Raw genomic sequence first — 9,667 nt, 5'->3', positions numbered from 1 at the left:
TTATAATGGCTTAATATTTGACATTTAAAAATGTAACCCTTATTAATGTTATTTTGGTATATGCTTTAAGAGTGGGATATGAGTTTACTTTGACTTTGGGTGATGGGTATACAACACAATCGAATGTCAAAATGATCTGGAGATGTTTTCTCTAAATCTATGTGCTCTAGTTGACCAATGTCACCCCATTAAAATTGTCTAAATAAAACTATAAAAAATAAAAATAAAAATGTAATCCTTATTAACGTTATTTTGGTATATGCTTTAAGAGTGGGATATGAGCTTACTTTTCAACGTGCACTATCCAAATGAAAGTGTTCAAAGAGCAGTTGAGACTTGTTTGGAGGTTCTAGCAGGGGAGTGCAGCTACTCGTATATCCTTGACCGAAGAACGGTCTTCTCCTCTAGCGGGGAAGGTCGTCCTCTTCGACCGTGCACGCAGCTTCGGGAGGGACGCACATGGAGCGGTGAGGCAGGAAGGGGACACCCGCCTAGCCAGCCAGATCAGCCGAATCAACCCTGGAGATCAATGGGGTGACAGATGTCGCAGCCAGAGCAGTTGAATATATAAATCTCAGTGGAAAAAAGATAAAGACTGGAAATAGAGACTTGGAAATTATTAGCATGTAGGAAATAAATGTAGCCACATGAATGAATGATATGCATCAGGGAGAGAACACACAGGGCAGAAAGAAAGTCTCTAGGATACAGCTCTGAAGAGTTTCAACAGTGATGGTCAAGAGAAGAAGAGCCGAAAAGGGTTGGAGTTTCCAGGACACAGCTAGGGGAGGCAAGGAGGTGGGGGAGCTTGAGGGCTGGGTTTGACATACCATGCTAGTCACTGATCTGGAGACTGCAGAGGACCAAGAGATGCATTGGGAGAAAGGGAGTTCAGATCGGGGACCGGAACTGATAAGAGGACAGAGAGAGCAATTTGAGAATGAAAATCAGGGCAATAGTGGGTTAAGGGAGTCTTGGACTTCCAGTGCTGACTGAGGTTAAGCAGGAGACTGAGACAAAGTAGGATCACTGCTTGTAGTCTCTTACTCATAGCCTGAGCAGTCAGTTCAAACTTTATAGTCCTGGATCCTTGGCTGGAAGCCCTGCTTCCTCCTGCAGCTGGGGCACCCTACGCCTTTCCTCAGATTTCACACCTCCCTTGGGACATGCCGCTTCTCAGACATGCTATTTCTGCTTCCAGGTCTATCATAGACGCTCCCTCCTCTATGAAGCCATGATATGACAAAAGACCACACAGACTTTGGAGTCATTCTAAACTTGGATTTGAATCCTAGCTTTGTACTTAATTTCTTTTCTATAGAAGGGAAATAATAGTAGTATCTTGCAGGGGATTTGTCGGTGTTTAGAGATTTAATGTATGTAGTATTGAGTAAAATGCCTGACACATCCTAGGTTCTAAATTACAGGAAATTGTAAATACTATTTTTCTGGTTTACTTTTCTCACCAGCCTGCCCTCTTGCTCTGAGACAGGGGCGTCAGAATTTCTACCTACCTCAGCCTTACTCCTTCACCTTTGTTTATCTGGGAAATTCCTTAGGTGGAATAGTTCCTACTCTGATTAAACAGAATCACTGCACATACAACCAAAGCCCATTTTAACAGCTTTTTAGGACGTATTAATCTTGTTCTTCAGTGTAAATGTTGATAAGGATTTTCACTCTAGAGTGAATTGTTAGTCTAAGTCAAAGATAGTTCTGATCATATGGGTACTCTGGTGGCTGGGAAGGTCAATGTATAATTTGCAGTACTTTCCACGTTGAGTACATTAATAATAGATTTTTTAGTAGATAACAAAATGTTTGCTGAATCTGTTGTTTATACTGCTGTCTTCACTCTTTTGACTGAAACCGAGTTTCCACATTTCAGGATTCTTTTAACATCAGTGTGTGTGCAGTGCAGACATTGCTTTGTAACAATACACAGGTATACTACCTTACTTAAAAATCAGGCACAAAGGCTGATTAGAACTTGTTGCAACACATAGTAACCTCTATTTCTATAAACATAGAATTTTAGCAATGCAGGTTGTGCATATAGTGCTCCGGTTTACAGATAAGGACCCTAAGGCCATTCTGTCTCATTGCAAGGCACATTCGACTGTTAGAATCATTAAATCACACATGAGGCTTCTCATTCTCCTTCCTTGAGTCGTCCTCAAAAGCCATGTTTTACATTCCATCCAGTAAGGAACCTGGAACAGCCCTATACACCTCCTACTTTACAACTTTTCAAAGACTTGAAAACAACCCAGCCTTCCCATAGTTCTTTTTTTTTCCTGAGCTAAATTATTGTTACATTAGCCATCCCTCAAGACATAGGCTCCAGATGGTCCAGCTTGTTCTGTTGTCTTTTTGGACAATTCCATTTTGGTTTTGTTCATTTGGAAACAGAGCTCCCCAAGTTGAAATCTAGATTTGAGACATAACTTCGACAGCATAGTGGTTCAAGTCTCACCACCGCCATGCTCATTTTCTCTGCCACCCAAGCATCCATTCTGGAATACAGATACTCGGAGTTGTTTCTCCCTTAAAACTTTCAGTGACCTGGCCCTGGTCCATTGGCTCAGCGGTAGAGCGTCGGCCTGGCGTGTGGGGGACCAGGGTTTGATTCCCGGCCAGGGCAAATAGGAGAAGCACCCATTTGCTTCTCCACGCCCCCCCTTCCTCTCTGTCTCTCTCTTCCCCTCCTGCAGCCAAGGCTCCATTGGAGCAAAGATGGCCCGGGCGCTGGGGATGGTTCCTTGGCCTCTGCCCCAGGCGCTAGAGTGGCTCTGGTCGCGGCAGAGCGACGCCCCGGAGGGGCAGAGCATCGCCCCCTGGTGGGCAGAGCGTCGCCCCTGGTGGGCGTGCCGGGTGGATCCCGGTCGGGTGCATGCGGGAGTCTGTCTGACTGTCTCTCCCTGTTTGCAGCTTCAGAAAAAAAACAAAAAACAAAAAAACAAAAAAAAAAACTTTTAGTGACCACATTGTCTAAGAGTTTCTCAGCTTGAGCTACAGGGCTCTCACTGACAGGCAGTGCCGGCCCTGTCCCCACTCACGCCCTGTACTGCAGCCAGACCAACCATATATGTGACTCCTGCGCGTGTCATATGGCTTCTTATCGTTGGGCCTTAGCTTCTCCTCTGCCTGGGATGGCCTTTCTCCAGTTCTCAACTAGCCACTCTCCCATGTGGAGCCCCCACAGTCTGAACTAGCTGCCCCTCTCTATGTTGTTAACACAGCACCTGTGCAAACTTCTGGCCAAGGCAGTAACTGCTACAATCTATTGATTTTGCTGAGTCCCACAACAGAGTGTGAGAGCCATGACCTGTCTCCAACTGTCTTCCCAGTTCCTTTCAAATGTGTTCACTTGTTTATCCACCATTCCTGTTCTTCCTCCTGTCTTTTTCTTTCTTTTTTTAAAGTTCTAGCAGAGAATTTCTTAGCCATGCAATTTTATTTATTTATTTATCTCAAGTTTTTTTTAATTTAATTTATTTATTAAATTTAATGCAGTGACATTGATAAATCAGGGTACATAGGTTGAAAGAAAACATCTCCAGATTATTTTGACATTTGATTGTGGTATGTACCCCTCTCCCAAAGTTAAATTGTCTTCTGTCACCTTCTATCTGGTTTTCTTGTGCCCCTCCCCTCCCCCAACCCCTCTCTCCTTCTTCGCCCCATCCCCCCTCCTCCCAACCCCCACCCCCTTTGCCATCACATTCTTGTTCATGTCTCTGAGTCTCATTTTTATGTTCCTTCTATGTATGGATTCATAGTTCTTAGTTTTTTTTCTGATTTACTTATTTCACTCCGTATAATGTTATCAACGTCCATCCATGTTATTGTAAATGATCCGATGTCATCATTTCTTATGGCTGAGTAGTATTCCATAGTATATATGTACCAAAACTTTTTAATCCACTCATCCTCTGACGGACACTTGGGCTGTTTCCAGATGTTTGCTACTGCGAACAATGCTGCCACAAACATGGGGGTGCATTTCTCCTTTTGGAGCCGTTCTATGGTGTCCTTGGGGTATATTCCTAAAAGTGGGATAGCTGGGTCAAAAGGCAGTTCGATTTTCAGTTTTTTGAGGAATCTCCATACTGTTTTCCACAGTGGCTGCACCAGTTTGCATTCCCACCAGCAGTGCAGGAGGGTTCCCTTTTCTCCACATCCTCGCCAGCACTTATTCTGTGTTGTTTTGTTGATGAGCGCCATTCTGGCTGGTGAAGGTGATATCTCATTGTGGTTTTAATTTGCATTTCTCTAATGATTAGTGATGTTGAGCATTTTTTCATATGCCTATTGGCCATCTGTATGTCCTCTTTGGAGAAGTGTCTATTCATCTCTTTTGCCCATTTTTGGATTGGATTGTTTGTCTTCCTGGTGTTGAGATTTACAAGTTCTTTATAAATTTTGGTTATTAACCCCTTATCAGACGTATTGTCAAATATGTTCTCCCATTGTGTAGTTTGTCTTTTTATTCCGTTCTTGTTGTCTTTAGCTGTGCAAAAGTTTTTTAGTTTGATATATTCTGGGTTCTCTGTTCTGTTCCATTGATCTATATGCCTGTTCTTATGCCAGTACCAGGCTGTTTTGAGTACAATGGCCTTGTAGTATAACTTGATATCAGGAAGTGTGATACCTCCCACTTTATTCTTCTTTTTTAAGATTGCTGAGGCTATTCGTGTTCTCTTTTGGTTCCATATAAATTTTTGGAATATGTGTCCTATATCTTTAAAGTATGTCATTGGTATTTTAATTGGTATTGCATTGAATTTATAGATTGCTTTGGGTAAAATAGACATGTTAATGATGTTTATTCTTCCTAACCATGAGCACGGTATATGCTTCCACTTGTATCTTCCTTGATTTCTTTTATCAATGCTTTGTAATTTTCCAAGTACAAGTCTTTAGTCTCCTTGGTTAAGTTTTCTCCTAGGTACTTTATTTTTTTGGTTGTAATTGTGAAGGGGATTGTTTCCTTAATTTCTCTTTCTGACTGTTCATTGTTGGTGTATAAAAATGCCTCTGATTTCTGAGTATTGATTTTATATCCTGCCACTTTGCTGAATTCATTTATCAGGTCCAGTAGCTTTTTGACTGAGACTTTAGGGTTTTCTATATACAATATCATATCATCTGCAAATAATGATAGTTTTACTTCTTCTTTTCCAACTTGAATGCCTTTTATTTCATCTTCTTGTCTGATTGCTGTGGCTAGGACTTCCAGGACTATGTTAAATAAGAGTGGTGAAAGGGGGCACCCCTGCCTTGTTCCTGATCTTAAGGGGATTGCTTTTAATTTTTGCCCATTGAGTATGATGTTGGCTGTGGGTTTCTCATAGGTGGTCTTTACCATGTTGAGGTATGTTCCCTGTATTCCCACTTTGCTGAGAGTTTTGATCATGAATGGGTGCTGGATTTTATCAAATGCTTTTTCTGCATCTATTGAAATTATCATATGGTCTTTCTCCTTCTTTTTGTTTATGTGATGAATCACATTGATTGATTTACGAATATTGTACCATCCTTGCCTCTTCAGAATAAATCCCACTTGATCATGGTGTATGATTTTTTTCCATATATTGTTGGATCCGGTTTGCTAATATTTTGTTGAGGATTTTAGCATCTATATTCATCAGGGATATTGGCCTATAAATTTCTTTCTTTGTGTTGTCTTTGCCTGGTTTTGGAATCAGAATTATGCTCGTCTCATAAAAGGAGCTTGGAAGTCTTCCTTCCTCTTGAATTTTTTGAAATAGCTTGAGAAGGATAGGAGTTAGTTCTTCTTTGAATATTTGGTAGAATTCCATTGTGAAGCCATCGGGCCCTGGACTTTTCTTTGTTGGGAGTTTTTTGATAACTGTTTCTATCTCATTTGTTGTAATCAGTCTGTTTAGGTTTTCTGATTCTTCCAGATTGATTTATGGAAGATTGTATGTTTCAAGGAATTTGTCCATTTCATCTAGGTTGTGTAGTTTTTTGACATAGAGTTCTTCATAGTATTTTCTTACAATATTTTGTATTTCTGTTGTGTCAGTTGTTATTTCTCCTCTCTCATTTCTAATTTTATTTATTTGAGTCCTCTCTCTCTTTTTCTTGGTGAGTCTAGTTAAAGGTTCATCAATCTTGTTTACCTTTTCAAAGAACCAGCTCCTAGTTTCATTGATCCTCTGTATTGTTTCTTTAGCCTCTATGTCATTTATTTCTGCTCTGACCTTTATTATTTTCTTCCTTCTACTACATTTGGGCTTTACTTACTGTTCTTTTTCTAATTCTTTTAGATGCAGGGTTAAGTTGTTTATTTGAGCTTTTTCTAGCTTCTGAATGTGTGCCTGTAGTGCTATGAACTTCCCTCTCAGTACTGCTTTGCTGTGTCCCATAAATTTTGAGTTGTTGTATGCTCATTGTCATTTGTTTCTAGGAATTTTTTTATTTCTTCTTTGATCTCATTCTTAATCCATTCATTATTTAACAACCTGCTATTTAGTTTCCATGTGTTTGAGAATTTTTGAGCTTTTCTGTTGTGGTGCATTTCTAGTTTCATGCCATTGTGATCAGAGAAGATGCTTGATATGATTTCAGTCGTCTTAAATTTGTTGAGAGCACTTTTGTGCCCTAACATGTGGTCTATCCTAGAGAATGTACCATGAGCACTTGAAAAGATTGTATATTCTGCTGCTTTAGGGTGAAAGGTTCTGAAGATATCTATTAAATCGAGTTGATCTAGTGTTTCCAATAAGTCTGCTGTTTCTTTGTTAATTTTCTTTCTTGAGGATCTATCTAGTGATGTTAGTGGGGTATTGAAATCCCCTACTATTATAGTATTGCTGTTGATCTCGCCCTTTAAATCCATCAAAGTCTGTTTTATATATTTGGGTGCTCCTATATTAGGTGCATAGATATTTATAATAGTTATAACTTCCTGTTGGATTACTCCATTTATCATTATGTAGTGGCCTTCTTTATCTCTTACTATATCCTTTGTTTTAAAGTCCAATATGTCTGATATAAGTATTGCTACCCTAGCTTTTTTTTCATTTCCATTTGAATGAAATGTTTTTTTCCATCCTTTTACCTTCAATCTATGTGTATCTTTTGTTTTAAGGTGTGTCTCTTGTAGACAGCATATGTATGGGTCCTGTTTTCTTATCCACGCAGCTACCCTATGTCTTTTGATTGGATCATTTAATCCATTTACGTTTAAGGTTATTATTGATATGTAGTTGTTTATTGCCATTTTCTTCTTTAAAGGTGTATTCCTTTTTTGCTATATTCTTTCCCCACTTTGATCTGTTTACAACAGGCCCCTTAACATTTCCTGCAGCATTGGTTTGGTTGTAATGATTGCCTTGAGTTGTTTTTTGTCTGGGAAGCTTTTTATTTCTCCTTCGATTTTAAACGATAGTCTTGCTGGATAAAGTAGTCTTGGTTGTAGGTTCTTGTTCTGCATTACTTTGAATATTTCTTGCCATTCTCTTTGGCCTCAAGCGTTTCTGTTGAGGAGTCGGATGTCATCCTTATGGGGGCACCTTTGTAGGTGATAACTTTTTTTTCTCTTGCAGCTTTTAATATTTTCTCTTTATCACTTAGCTTTGGTATTTTAATTAATATGTGTCTTGCTGTAGGTTTCTTTGGGTTTCTCTTTAATGGAGTCCTCTGTGCTTCTTGGACTTGTGAGAGTTTCTCTTGCATTAATTTAGGGAAGTTTTCAGCTATGATATGATTGAACAAAGTCTCTATCCCTTGTTCTTTTTCTTCTTCTTCAGGAACCCCTATGATGTGGATGTTATTTCTCTTCATGTTGTCACAGAGCTCTCTAAGGATTTCCTCTGACTTTTTGAGTCTCTATTCTCTTTTCTTCTCTGCTTTCATGCCTTCATTCCAGTTGTCCTCCAACTTGCTGATTCGATCCTCAGCTCCATCTATCCTGTTTTTAATTCCTTCCATTGTTGTCTTTATTTCTGATATTGTATTTGTCATCTCCGACTGATTCTTTTTTATACTTGCTATTTCTTTATTTAGGTGTTCATAATGACCATCCATTGTTGTTCTAAGATCCCTAAGAATCATTACAATTATTATTTTGAACTCCGCATCTGGAAGTTTGATTATTTCCATATCACTCAGTTCATCTCCGGAAGGTGTCTCTTGTGGTTTCATTTGGATTGCACTTCTTTGTCTTCTCATTGTCTGTTTTTGGGTTTTTTATTTGTAGAGTTGGTTGAGTCTAGGCTTGGTGTTGTCTGCCTCCAGTTTTCAGTTATTTCTAGGTCTTCTTGGGTTGGTATCAGCTGTTATCTGTAATCCACTTTTGGATTTGGGCAGCTTTGAAGTCTTGATTTGTTTGTTTTCTTAACAGGTGTAGTCTTTTTACTGATCTCAGCAGGGAGCTTCCTTGAAACTGTATCCAGGAATGCAATGGGTGTAACCTGAGACTCTGAAGTCCTCTTTAGCCAATTAATCTCTCTGAGGGCAGGGTGTTTTCTCAGCTTCAGTAGGGGGAGGTGTATCTCAGATCTCCATGAAGACCTGAGTTACTACCCCTCCTCCCCACTTCTTGTTTTCAGCTGTGTCTTGTTGCGCTGATTGGAGCTGGATAGATGTCCAGAGATCTCTGATCTGGAAGCAATTCAGCTCTGTTTTGTGAAAGGTTCAGTCCCTTCCCCAGCTATGGCCGCCTCCAGCACGGATGAGTCAGCTTTTAGGTCATCTCCTTCATTCCTTAGCCCCTCACAGGCTGTCTCTCTCTCTTTCCTTTCCGCTTGGGAGATAAGCTGGTCTTTTCAACACACCTCACTCTCTGGTTGCCAGGCAAGTGGCTGTGAGAAGTAGTTTCTGCCCTTTTCCCTTGTGTGAGATCCCCTCTGGGCTCTCAGCCTCACCCCCCCCCCCCCCGTTCCTGTAAGCAGGGGAGATTCAGGCGCTCCCTACCAGGTTTGTCGTGGCTTCTTCTTTACTCCTTGGTTTTTTGTTTTGTTTTGTTTTGTTTTTTTTGTATTTTTCTGAAGCTGGAAATGGGGAGAGACAGTCAGACAGACTCCCGCATGCGCCCGACCGGGATCCACCAGGGGGCGATGCTCTGCCCCTCTGGGGCGTCGCTCTGCCGTGACCAGAGCCACTCTAGCACCTGGGGCAGAGGCCAAGGAGCCATCCCCAGCGCCCGGGCCATCTTTGCTCCAATGGAGCCTCGGCTGTGGGAGGGGAAGAGAGAGACAGATAGGAAGGAGGAGATGGGGTGGAGAAGCAAATGGGCGCTTCTCCTATGTGCCCTGGCCGGGAATCGAACCCGGGTCCCCCGCACGCGAGGCCGATGCTCTACCGCTGAGCCAACCGGCCAGGGCCAGCTAGTCCTTGGTTTTTGAGAGCTGTTCTTGTAGTTCAGAGTTGGTTTTTCATGCTGATTTTTCCTAAATTGATTTGTATTCCAGTTTGGTGGTGAGAGCTGGGCGTCTGTGCATCTGCCTACTCTGCTGCTATCTTTTAAGTCTTCTTTCTCAAGTTTTTTTTTTAAGACTTTATTCAATTTTCAGAGAGGAGAGAGAGAGAAAAAAAAGAGAGGCAGAGAAGGCGGAGGAGCAGGAAGCATCAACTTCCATATGTGCCTTGACCAGGCAAGCCCAGGGTTTCAAACCAGTGACCTCAGTGTTCCAGG

At 41.1% G+C, this 9,667-nt stretch overlaps 1 non-coding gene across 1 annotated transcript; it reads right to left on the bottom strand.

Moving 5' to 3' along the window:
- Window positions 1-9,280: 9,280 nt before the first annotated feature.
- Window positions 9,281-9,356, bottom strand: TRNAA-CGC (transfer RNA alanine (anticodon CGC)). The gene has a single exon. It is a non-coding gene; the product is annotated as a tRNA-Ala (tRNA).
- Window positions 9,357-9,667: the final 311 nt, after the last annotated feature.

This window comes from Saccopteryx bilineata, chromosome 6 (genome assembly GCF_036850765.1).
Source record: "Saccopteryx bilineata isolate mSacBil1 chromosome 6, mSacBil1_pri_phased_curated, whole genome shotgun sequence".
In the NCBI taxonomy this organism is placed as follows: Eukaryota; Metazoa; Chordata; class Mammalia; order Chiroptera; family Emballonuridae; genus Saccopteryx; species Saccopteryx bilineata.
The sequence above is the reverse complement of the archived record's forward strand: the minus strand, read 5'-3'. Positions and strand labels throughout refer to the sequence as shown.